Source organism: Falco rusticolus, chromosome Z (assembly GCF_015220075.1).
Source record: "Falco rusticolus isolate bFalRus1 chromosome Z, bFalRus1.pri, whole genome shotgun sequence".
Taxonomy (NCBI): Eukaryota; Metazoa; Chordata; class Aves; order Falconiformes; family Falconidae; genus Falco; species Falco rusticolus.
This window is the reverse complement of record NC_051210.1, coordinates 47,197,321-47,209,643: the sequence shown is the minus strand read 5'-3', so window position 1 is coordinate 47,209,643 and position 12,323 is coordinate 47,197,321. Positions and strand designations below refer to the sequence as shown.

General features: G+C 38.1%; 1 protein-coding gene across 2 annotated transcripts in view; it reads right to left on the bottom strand.

Annotated features, from left to right (window-relative positions):
• Positions 1-12,323, bottom strand: part of PCSK5 (proprotein convertase subtilisin/kexin type 5) — a 247,605-nt gene that overhangs the window by 128,873 nt on the left and 106,409 nt on the right. The window lies entirely within an intron of this gene.

Sequence of the window (12,323 nt, the reverse complement as noted above, 5' to 3'; positions counted from 1 at the left end):
TTTTACAGTTTCTGTTTGTTGCTCTGCACCTAATGCTATCCAGCCGTACCACGAAAGAAGTGTTGAGGACTCAGAGGAAACACTAAAACACCATACTGGGTTGGAAAAGGAAAAGAAATACCTTACTTGAAAATAAAATCCTTTGTAATATATGACACCTTTCATCTGTTAGGGTGCTCTAAGCTGTTTCTTCTTGGGTTGCCTGCTGGCACTAGGTGTTGTATGGGTAGCTTTATATACAGTGAACCAGTGCACCCTTGTTTCACAGACACTAAAAATCACAGAATCACAGAATACCTGATGTGGGAAGGGACCTCAGGTCATCTAGACCAACCCATCTAGTCCATTATGAATGCTAAATGCACAACACAATATGCAAACAAAAATAGCCAAAAATAAAAGATTCTTCTAAGTCAATTCTAATGAAGCACTAAAGCATTAGTTCAGAATGATATTTTAAGTATATCGCTAGTGGAGCAAGTTACCTAGGCATATTCATAATTTTAAATGAGGTCTTAAAATAGGTAACCTCACCTTGACTTTTTCTTACTACACCAGTTATATAATGTCCAAATGAATCAAAACATATTTGGTGGTGCTAGTACTCTTAAATAGGCATCGATATGAAAAGTGAAGATGATCAGTAACCTGTATTGCTGATATATGGGAATTAAGAATTACCAATATATGGGTAATAGGGCTTTTCCCTATTTATATTTACATATTTTGTGCCAGTGAATAAAAACATTCACACAACTGTATGATCTGCATTAATTATCAGCACTCACTGTCTGGAAACACTTTACTGTTCAGACAGAAAGTTTCACCAAAAGAATAAACTTGTCTTTGATTCAGCTAAATTGTGTCACCTTTTCTTACATGACATTCTCTCAAAGCATGGAGCATCCCTCTCAATTACAACTGTGCTAGCAGTCTCATTTATACCTCATTTGCTTGCCAATCATTACACAGTACCTATCTCAGTTTTGGGTAGGCTCACCGTGTGCATGACAAATAAATGTTATAAGGCATAAACACCGCTTTCTGTGCATGCATTAATTGCTTGGCCATGGGGGAGTTTGTTTGTGTTTTTTTTTTTTTTTCTATACAGAGTGCAAAAGTGTACCACAAAAAACATAGAGACAGCTGTCGGATATCTACCGGGTCAACCTTAAACAATTAGCAATTCCAAGATTCATTTAATCCAGATGCTCAGAGGGGTTTCAACAGGACTTTTTGCACTGAGCATAGCTGAACTTACATTAATGTAAGACAAAAAAACCTTACAGTTCACAATCCAGGCTTGAGTTCTCAAACACTGATTAATTTAATTCTGTGAGTTTAATAAAAGTGTACTATCTGGAGAGACTCTTCTCTCCAGCAAAATGAGTTAAATATCAAATTCCCCTGGCTAGTGTTCACGTAAGGTTATGTCTCTAAAATACAACTTTTCATTAAAAAAACATTTCAAGCAGAGAAAAAAAAATCTCAGGGTGCCAAGTTAAATGTGTTATGAAATCCACATTCTCCAGACAAGATCAGTCTAACAGCTGGGAAGTGTAACTATTTCAACTTCTTTCACTTCCTTTAGTTGATCTTAGCTACTGCACTAATAAAAAGATGCAAAATGGCAACGTTTTCTGTTGTTTTAAAGACAACTTCTACGAGGTGTTACAGGTGTTACATTATGAACTCTTGCCAAATGAGGACCCCCTTTCCATTTGGGGGTCCATTCTTGTTCTGCCTGCTTATCTCAGATAGCAGGGTCTGACCAGAGCCTCCCAAAGTCAGTGGGATGTATTTTGCAGCTTCATGGGCTGGAACTAGTTTACAAAACATTTCTTCTACATTCTATGATCTAGTCATCTCCTTTTGTGTATCTTTACTTCTTACCCCTCCATTCTGAAAACACCTGACAAGACAGACAAAAGAAAGGGTAAATGGAAAGATTATTTCATGTGTATTCACCATTTTATTATTCCAGCAGGTCAGGGAGTCAGAAATTAGGGCCCTCTGCATGGTTGTGGGGAATGGGATGGAGGATTACTAAAGATATGCTGGTTCTGAACTTTTTTATGTGCTCCTGCTTGATTTTTACTGGTTTTGTTTTGGTTTCATGTACAGATTGCTGGCCCTTAAAACCCAATTTCTCACACATACATGCCTCCCCACACTCCTCCCCCACTCCCACCCCAATTACATTAATATATGCATAGGCAGGTAGAATACACAGAAAAAAGCACATCATACAGACACACTTCTACCTTCAGAACATGACAATATATTCCATCAAAACCTTTTTTTGATGAATTTTCAGAAGTATCTGCTATCTGGAGAATTTTACTGTTTTGTTCTTGACATGCGTTTCTCAAAAGCACAGCATTATGTAACTAAATATGGCCAAATCAATAATCCATGAGAAATTCACAGTAACCCACCAATACAACCAAGAGAGAAGAAGTGAGAACTCAGGGTAATCAAACCACATGAAGGAGAAAAACGGAATCTAACTATCTTAATACTTTGTCTAGAAGTCTATCTTCCACTTTAAAAAAAAAAAGTTTTGTACAAAAATTTCTCAAAACCATACACATATAGGAAAATATCCTATCAATAACAGTCCATCTGTCATTCTTCTGCTGTTATCATCAGCCGGCTTTGTCTGCAAACAGCAGTATAACATGATTTGTCCCACTCATGCAATGAAAACCTCTTCACAGCGGGGTAGGACTGTACTTCGTGTACATTTTGCAGGAGTAACCCTTGAATTATTAACTTCTCTGCACAGAGAATGTGTCTATATTTCTTAAGATGCATACTTAAGCTGCTGTGCTAATAATGAAAAATAAGCTGCAGAAACAGATATGTGAATACATTTTGGGGCACAAAATGTAGTCCTGATGAATACATGCCAGTGTGCAATGCAGTATTTAAAATAATAAACAAAAATTCAGATTTTTATAGTAATGACAGGGCTTAAAAAATAACAGCCATTGGCATCCAAATTTACCTTTCCATATTAAGTTTTTTGTAAACAAATAATAACAAATATTTCTTCAAAACAAATGGCTCCTGCAAATATGCAAACTATTAGCATCTCTGTTACTGCAATAAAAAATAAGTGCCATGTGCACTAATGGTGAAGAGTGTTTTCTAATACACACAAAGAAAGAAAACCCATTCTTCTAACACATTGCAATACTGCACATTTAACAACTCAGCATTTCACAGAAAACAACAGCATTACCTTCAGTCTAGAAAGCACGGTAAAGATCTTGTTCCTAGAAGCTATTTGGCAAAGCAAATGGCAGCGTTAAAAAAAAATAAAATAAGCAAATCCCCAAACTAAATTCAACCTGACTAAAATAATCTGTCAAGTAAGTAAGTTCTGGTTTACATTTACTGCTTATTGTTAAACTACCATTTGATTTCCTCTTTCTCCCTGTTTCCAAACACCCTGCTTTAATTCAATAGACCCAGTCATGTTCAGGAAATTATAAACTTGCTAGTAACTACACCAAACAAGTAATTAGAGCAACAGTATCAGCCGTCCTACTGTATGTGAATGCCATTCCCAACTGGTCTCCTTTAAATACATAAATAACATTTGGACTGTGCTACATAGTTAAGAAAAACACACATGCAAGGCTCTCTGTAGCTTTTACTGTTTGTCTAAATCTATCATCTGTCATCTGCCAGATGCCCAAGGGTGTCAAGATGAAAAGACAAGCCTTGAGCTGCCAAAGAAGCCATGTGTCATTTATTATTCAAAAGCAAAGGTACATTTATAAACCACATGGATACAACTTAAGCAAAACTAAGAGTTAGTGAACTATCACAGAGGTATAGACCAGGGTGGAATGGGGGCACAGCAAAGTATGCTCAGTGCTTATCCCATGACGTTAAAAGGACATTACTTCTCCCTCTGGACACACTATTTTTTCTGCTCTTCCATTTGCACTGATAGCTACAGACTCCCTCTCACAAACTCTGCAAGTTGTCCATAACTGCACTTGCGCTTGTCAGTGCACATGTCAGACCATTATGAAATGTTCTTTTGTTTTGTCTACTTTTTTGAATTGCATAAGATTTCAGATAATTAAAAAAAATATATCAAGTGTTCCATTATGGAAAAGTCTGTCACTGACAACTAAGACTTGCTATTGACCTAGTCACAGTCCAATTCTATTGCATATTTTCTGGACAAAGCCAGTGTGCTCAACAGACATCTGACCTTGAATAAAACAGACTCAAGTCATTGATAAAAGGGCCACCAGGCAGAAATTGCACCCGTAAAAGCATGGCACAGGAATCTTGGGGCATTCCCACTTTTTTCCTGCCAGCACCTCTTTTTCCTTAGTCAGGAAGTTGCAAGCAGGGTAAGTGATATGAAAGCCCTACCCCCACCCCCCCACGCTTTTTTTTTTTTTTTTTTTTTCTATTCAACAGCACGGAAGGGTTAGTCTGCCAAGGACCAGAGCCAGTATGAACATGTTCGTAATGACATCTGCAGAATTTCCTAACACTATTAAAAGAACAACCCCCACTCCAAGTGTGTGTGTTTGTGTATGTGTGTGTATATGTATAAACGACATCTTTACAAACAACTGCCTTAGTGGTGCTGGCAGGAACCATTGCAAGGTAGAGGTCTTCACACACTCATTTAAGGACAACCAGCAGCCCCACATACTCTCAAGTTGCTTCCAGCACACTTCCATTTAATAAAAACGGTTTCCATCTGCAAGGTGTAGTTTAAGCCAGTGGAGCAATATTTATTCATAGTATTTTACAAAGTTTAGACCAGACATTCATTCTGCTTTACAAGACAAGCTGCCTTAATACCACCTGTGAATCCTGATGTTTTCCTGCCCAGGAACTGAATGCCTCAATAACCCTCTCTGCCTCTGGGGTGAGTAGTTGTCTCTACAGAATGGATCAAATTTAACCAGGGACTGGGAAGAAAATGTTAAGGAGCAGGAAATGCAGAGGACTGAACCAGTGACCTGGAGTAATTAGAGGTACAGGGGCTGCAGCCAGGGAGAGGTAATCTGGCACCGGTATGCTGGAAATTGCACACCCATGAGCAGAAAACAAAATGAAAATATAAAATGGAGAGATAAGGAGGGACACCAATCCACACCTTGAGCCTAAAGATGTAACTTCCTCTGTTCTCCTCAATAACGTTCTTAAATTATGTAAAGTTTCCCAGAACAGAACTACCGCTGGGAAGTGAAATTGACCCTTATGTGGAAGCCTGAAAATGTAGCCCATGGTATGCCCTCTTCCTTAAAAACTAATTCATACAGGAAATGTTCATGACTGAATGTGCAGAACAGACGTCAGTACTCTGGCAACCTAAAAAAAATACTATGCAGCCATGATTTTCCATGTAGCACAATTCAACTGTAGGGCCAGGCACCAAGGATCACAGCATCCTGAGAGATGCACCTGTGAAAGGAAGCACCTTGCTTCCAGCTTTCATTGATTTCTGTGCTCCCTGGGATCTGGATGCCACCGCTGCCAATCTGCTGACTGGCAGCATTTTGCTTTTGCGAAGCAGCACCTCCCAGTTCCTGCTGAGTTTCTACCAGTCCACTTAACCTCTAATCTGGGAATGAGAAATAGTCTGGCACACCACTCTTTAAAGAGTCTTCTGCAGACTGCACAACACTCTCACTTGAAAGTAGGCATCTCTCCAAAACAGATAATTGTAAGCTGGGAGTCCAAGCCAGCAATTCTGAAGTGTTATCAGAAGACGGCCAAACAGATTATTTTTTTATTAAGACAGTCTTCTTGGGTATTAAAAGCAAAAATTTATGAACAAATGGAGAAGTTTCTGAGGCCATTAATTCTGTTGATGTATCCATGCTCTCAGAAAAAATCACATTTTTGCATCATTCATTAAAAATGGGCACCTATGGCACCTATGAAGGAATGAGTGATAAGCCCAACAGGTGTCCATAGATAAAGGTGCATGTTTGAGGGAATGTCTGAAAATTGAGTCCCGTGTTTTCATATCAGCAGTCATGTTTTTACTCTTAGGAAAACTAGGAAGTAAAGAAAATATGTCCTAGTGCTGGAACTGGCATACACACAATATATATACAACATAAAAGTCTGTCACTACTTACAAAAAGCAACAATTACCTTATACTGTTGAAAAGGCAAGCTGTTCCTAATAAAGTAAAACTTTTCAGTTACTTCTGAACAAGCTTCTTAATTAAGGAAAAGCAAGACAAAATAATTAATCACAACAAAAGGAAAAATGTATTTATTAGCTCATAGGGTATGATACCTTTAAAATACTGAAACATGAAAATATTTTAATATGCGCACAAAAAAATAACGTATTGAATAACACAAGCAACCATGCATTAACACAATAATGATTGGGATATATCAATGGAACATTTCAACATACATCCTTGCATGTGGTGTATTTTTTATTTTACTCTTCACTAGAACAACAGCTTAAACAGCTCTAAGATATTCCCCACAGAGCTATAATTAGTGCTTAAAGTGCAACCAAAAGAAGTGTTGGCCGAAACCCGAAATCTGAACCTGTGGAATACTGGAATGAATTTCTCGTTTAGCTAAACAGAATTGAGCCAGCTACAGGGCTGCATGAATCACGGTTCTGATTCAGGCTATCTCTGCATATTATCATTACTATTGTTATTGTTGCTGACATTTTACCAGGATAAACCAAGCTGCATACTGTAAACACCCGTGATAGAACAAGGGCTGGGTTTTCCAGAATTTCTGTTGCACAAGAAGTCTTTATTTAATGATAGGTGAAATTGCTTCTGTATGCAAAGCCAAAGTAAATGGGTAGTATGCAAGAAAGGTATCTCTGTTAGGACTGGATATGGGTTGGACAACGCCCAATCCACTCCCACCCCCCACCCCCGCAGCAGGTTCAGGAAGTTCTCATTGCCTTTATACTGCCATCTGATTAAACACTGGAGAGGAGTCCATGGCCACCAGATTCACACAGTTTTTGGTTCACTACTTACATCTGACTCTTCCTTACAGAAAACTTCAGGTTTTGAGATATTTGTTGAACTTCTGGGGTTCAACAAAGAATCTCAAATTTTCTGCAAATGTAGCTCGTCAGTAGATGAGTAGGAAAATAAGTCTGTTTTGCTTCTACTTCTGCAGACTGACTGCAATAATTGCTTTGTGCAGTTTGTCTCCCATAGCATTTGTTTAGGAAGAAACGAAACACCTAGACTGCGTGCAAAATCACTGCCCTCACTGTTTTGTGCCTTAAACTTATGTTAAATTCCATGCACAGAAAACTCTTGATGCTGAACTTCCAGCAATTTGCCTTTCAGAAATACATTTTTTCCCACATGACACACAGAAATACATAGATTCTGCTGTTGTTCAAGTGTATGAGTAAAGTAGATACGTGATTTTCCCATTCAAAGTAACCAGATTCATGTTTCAAAAATGCACTCTGTGAAATGTACATACTTTAGTGTATGGAAAGAGACCGATTTGTCAAAGCTGCTTTACTGTACTAGCTTTCCAAATTAAGATTTACACCACAACAAGAATGGTGCGGTTTTTTATGTTCAAATATATCACCTGTTTCAGGCTGAGCACCCAACACTAGAGGCCACTTTTGACAAGTCCAAAAGCAGTAATGCTGTTCTGGCTTGTTACAACAGTTTCCATATATGTGTGAGATGGGATGAGGTAACCAAACAGTTTTGGTTTCCAGTACACTTTGTGACATTGTAAGGAAACTGGACATTTTGAGGTATATTTTCCTGTAACTCTCATTCCAAATTTTCCTGCCTTTTAGGATTTGTATATTCCATTTAATGTAATGTAAGAACATTTCTGGTATATTATTCCTTCTTCTGCATTTTTTTTTTTGTACTACACTTTGACTGTCTGTGAAAAAGCTCACTTTTTACAGAAAGCAAAGGAGAGAAATATGAAGGTTAGCTTTGTTTATGTATTTCCAAAAGAAAATAAAGTGCGTAGCATCAAAGTTCATGAGATCATAAAATAATAGAAACATTTAGGTTGGAAAGCACCTTTAAGATCATGAAGTTCAACCATTAACCCAGGACTGCCAAGTCCATCACTAAATCCAAGTATCACTGAGCCTAAACTGCATTTAATTTATTGGAAGGCAAGATCCCTAATTTTACTTTGTCTGAATACTGAAAGTTGCTAACCATGTGCAAACGGTAGAGCAAAGAATTATTATTAGCGTAATGATGTGTAAGGTTGTCACCTAACCTGCTTTCTGCTGGGCAATCTGTTTGGAGACAACTAAACCGTATCAAGTATAAACCACATCTGGGAAGCCATTAATGCATCCTAAGATATGTATATCAGCCAAATGCAAGGCAACAATACTTAGAAATGAAGGCTGTTGGTAAGACATACAGAAGGGTGGGCAAACTCTTGGAAAGTGGTGAATTTGAAAGGGGGTTTAGGGTCATGGAAGACAACCAACCGGCAATAAGCTGCCCTAAAATTTAGTCCGCTCCTTGGATTGGTAAGCAGGGTGAATATGAACATGTTCAGGGAATAGGGAAACACTATTACGTGTGCATAGAGAAGGCTACAACTTCCATGCCCCATTCTGGTATCCACACTTGAAAAATAATGCTGGGCAACAGAAACTGTTTCAGAAAGAACTACAGGCGTGAACTGTGGTTTGGAAATTCTGACTAGCAGAAGGAAACTGAATATACAAAACATTACTGTTAAGGCTGTAGAACAGATTTTGAAAGACGGAGTAAGAGGTATGAGCATTAATGGAACAGGTTAAAATGCAACATCCACTTTTGAATTGCAGGTAAATCTGTTGTTTTCTCTGATAACTTCTTTTATGCAGAGAACTGTATTAGAACTAGTCTGTCTCGTTTCTGTAAAACATGTGATGAGCCCTCCAAGAAATCAGTAAAAAAAGAAAATTAAGGTTAATGTAACAATGAGGTGGGGATGGAAATGTTTGCACTGGAGATGATGTGGGCTGTGCTGGAGAAACATAAGGGTTAAGGAAGTTATGAGTAGAGTGCTTTAAGGATGAGCCAGAGAAACAAAGTGGTCAAGTGATTTTGACACAGAAAGAAAGAAAATGTTAGTCAAACTAGTAATTATGATCACCTACATTCAGGAAAAGAATTCAGGCCAGAAGATGCAGAGAGAAGCACCACTCTGACAAGCAAGGAGATGGACAGCCTGGTTTTTAAGCAACTAATGAGTGTGTCTTGTTTACCACATCAAAATGAAGTCTGAGAGGGGACTGTTCTATAAATATGTCAGAAACAAAAATGGAAGGACAAAAGTTACTTAAGCTGTAGTAGATTTCAGCCCAGGAACAAATGGACTGAAAACTGCACATGAGTTTTCATGTAACCTGGCTGTAACTTTGAAGAAAGTATCTAACCAGTAGAATAGTGATGGCTATGAAATGGTCTCCCAGCAGAAATAGAGGGGAAACATTTCTAATTCATTCTATAATAGAAATTGCTGAATGTATTTATAGGACATGGTGCCTGTGATAGTAGAGAACTATACTGGATGACCTACACAGTCATTTCCTGTCTTGTGTCCCTATATTCCAATTTAATTTATCCAAGAGATAACTTCGCCAAAACCTGTAATTACTTACATGTGGAGATTTCTAACACCATAAGATGTACTATAAATATAGCAGAAGAGGCATTTTGCAGTGGAAAGGAAACTAAGAAATTTAGATGAGTAACAAGCTACATATTTTTCATCATGAAGGTTGTTAGTGACTTGAATGGCCATGGACATAACAGGTTTCAGTCAAGACTGAGTCTTCCCAAAAGATGTACAGAAAACAGAAAATAACAGATTAAGAAAACAGGGATATTGATGCAGGAATAACTGGATGAAGTTTTGCTGAATCATAATCACCTTTTGTGATGTTAAAACTACAAATATTATTTCAAGCCAATGGTGCTATGTCTCATGACCTCAGAAGGAAGAACTACTATGTAAAAATGCTATGTTATAAATATATAGATGTATAATTAACATTACTATGTTAAAATGACTTTTCCAGTTCGGGTACATAGTCAGCATCCACCCATAGCACAGAGCCACCCAAACTTTAACTCTCTATGTTGAAGTAACTATAACATCACACATTCAGTTATTGCATCATAAGATGCAATAGGGATGCATGGTATATATGCAAATCATATAACAGACAATGCCAGGACCTAACATTGGGTTACATCAGCACACTGGAAGTCGTGTTTTCTGAGACCCTCCCCAAGCACAGTGCTAATTCTTCTGATTGATCGTCAACAAGTTGTTTTAGGCCAACTAATTAGAAATGCACAGGAGGTCTTGTGGATGCAAAATGTATCTTTGTATGAACTGAGATATGTGTACACACAGATATGTGTTATTCAGTCTCAAATGGCAGCTGTAAAAGGGGAACTAATGCAATACAGAGTTTAAAAAATCTGGCCTTAACTTCTGTGCACCACAATAGCTCAATGTAGAAAACAACAGCCATTTTGGAAGTTTTTTTGACAGATTTGACTGGACATCTTCTTGCAGTAACTTCTGTCTTTGACTTTTATAGTGCAATTCTCTGGCAAAGCAGAACAGAGTAACTCCTCTTTGTGTAGGCAACACAGCCTACTCAGAACGATGCAGGGAAGTGATGACAGGACAAATAACTTTAATAGAAACATCTGCGGTACAACACAGGCAGCAAACTTTTGCCTGGACACATGCAAATTATATACAATCTCTTCCACTTTCGGAGAAGCATATAGTGATAATAATATTAAAAAAAGAGATCCTTTTCTTTCTTTTCTCCTTTCCCTTTTCTTCTCTTCCTTTTTATTCCCTTACTTTTCTCTCTCTTGCATGTGGGTAGGAGGCTTGTTTAGTGATTTTGAGAGAGCCTTCTGCTCCTAGCAAACACTTGGAACACATACGCTTCAGCCAAAGTTGGTGAAGCGAGAGAGATGAGAAGGGGCAGTGATGATGGGAGGGAAGGCATCAAGCCGAGTTCTTACAAGAGGTTCAGCCACAAAGCATCTGATCATTAATGTCCATCAAACATTCTGGCTTGTGTCCAGCCTGCTAAACAGAACAGTGTCATGGCAGTAAGATGAAAGCCCCTGCGCCGACACAGGCAGAAATCCAGAAGTTTCCATGTAGATTTCCCTGCCTCTCCACCCTCTTAGGTTATATTAAGGATGACCTGCCCTGTCGCTGATTTGGACTACCTGATGGGTACTGCAGAACAAACAACATAAAGCATGCAGTTGGCAAGATGTTTGGAGAGGTGAGACAATGCCCTCTTTGAAATCCTGCAATGTATCAACCAGGGTCATACACCCAGAAACTTAACTGTTAGGTCTTCACTAAACTGCAGTGAAAGAACAAGTCAGACTATCTGAAATGCATTACTTTCCAAATGATGCTGAGAGTGATCCCAGAAAAAACAGGCTTATTTGTATGAATACAAATGAACTAGCCTGAGTTGCTGTAACACAGAGCCATGAATCAGGGAGTCTAAGCCTCTAAAGTGCTTATAGCATTGTGCTTATAGACTGTGAAATACAGTAATCTTAAAATCTAATGGTACTTTGGTTTTATCTTTCTGAATCAAGAAAAGGCTTTTGTGTTCTCCCTTTTGTCCCAGACTCAGCACAGCCTTAGGACATGATTTGGCCACAGTTGTGTTTTGCAATGCTAAGTCTGTTTACTCTTGAACACAGGGTGAAATGTGACATTGCATACCTAATCTTTTCTTGAACATGTCACTTTTGGATATACTGCCCTTCATCTGATTTCTTTCAGGCAAGTTCTCCATGATTTTAATGGAGTTATTTTTGAGATTATTAGGTCTAGAACTTCTAATACATTGGTATTTTAAACACAAGCCTCTAGTATTTTCCACCATTATGACTACAGTATTTCCAAGAAAAGGACCTTGTCAACTGGAAGCATGGTATAAAAGGGAGCTTTTATATTTGCATAGAAATTGTTTGATAGCCAAGTCTCCAAGGTTTCTCTTTGAGCTCAAGTATGCAAATTCAATAGAATTAAACAAAACACCCTGAAGATGACAGGAAATCACGGTACTTGAGACAGGTTTAAAAATTGGTTTCCTCTTCCTTTACCTTGATCCTGGGCAGAATTTTTTAAAGCATATTTAACTTGTGGGTTAGGCTGCCATTTTTTAAACTCAGTTATTACTTAGTATGCTTTTTTCAAATAGATTTGTCTATTTCAATTCATGGCATGTGCTGTCTCTGTGGGACTCTATGGAAAAACTGTACAGTCATTTATCTTTG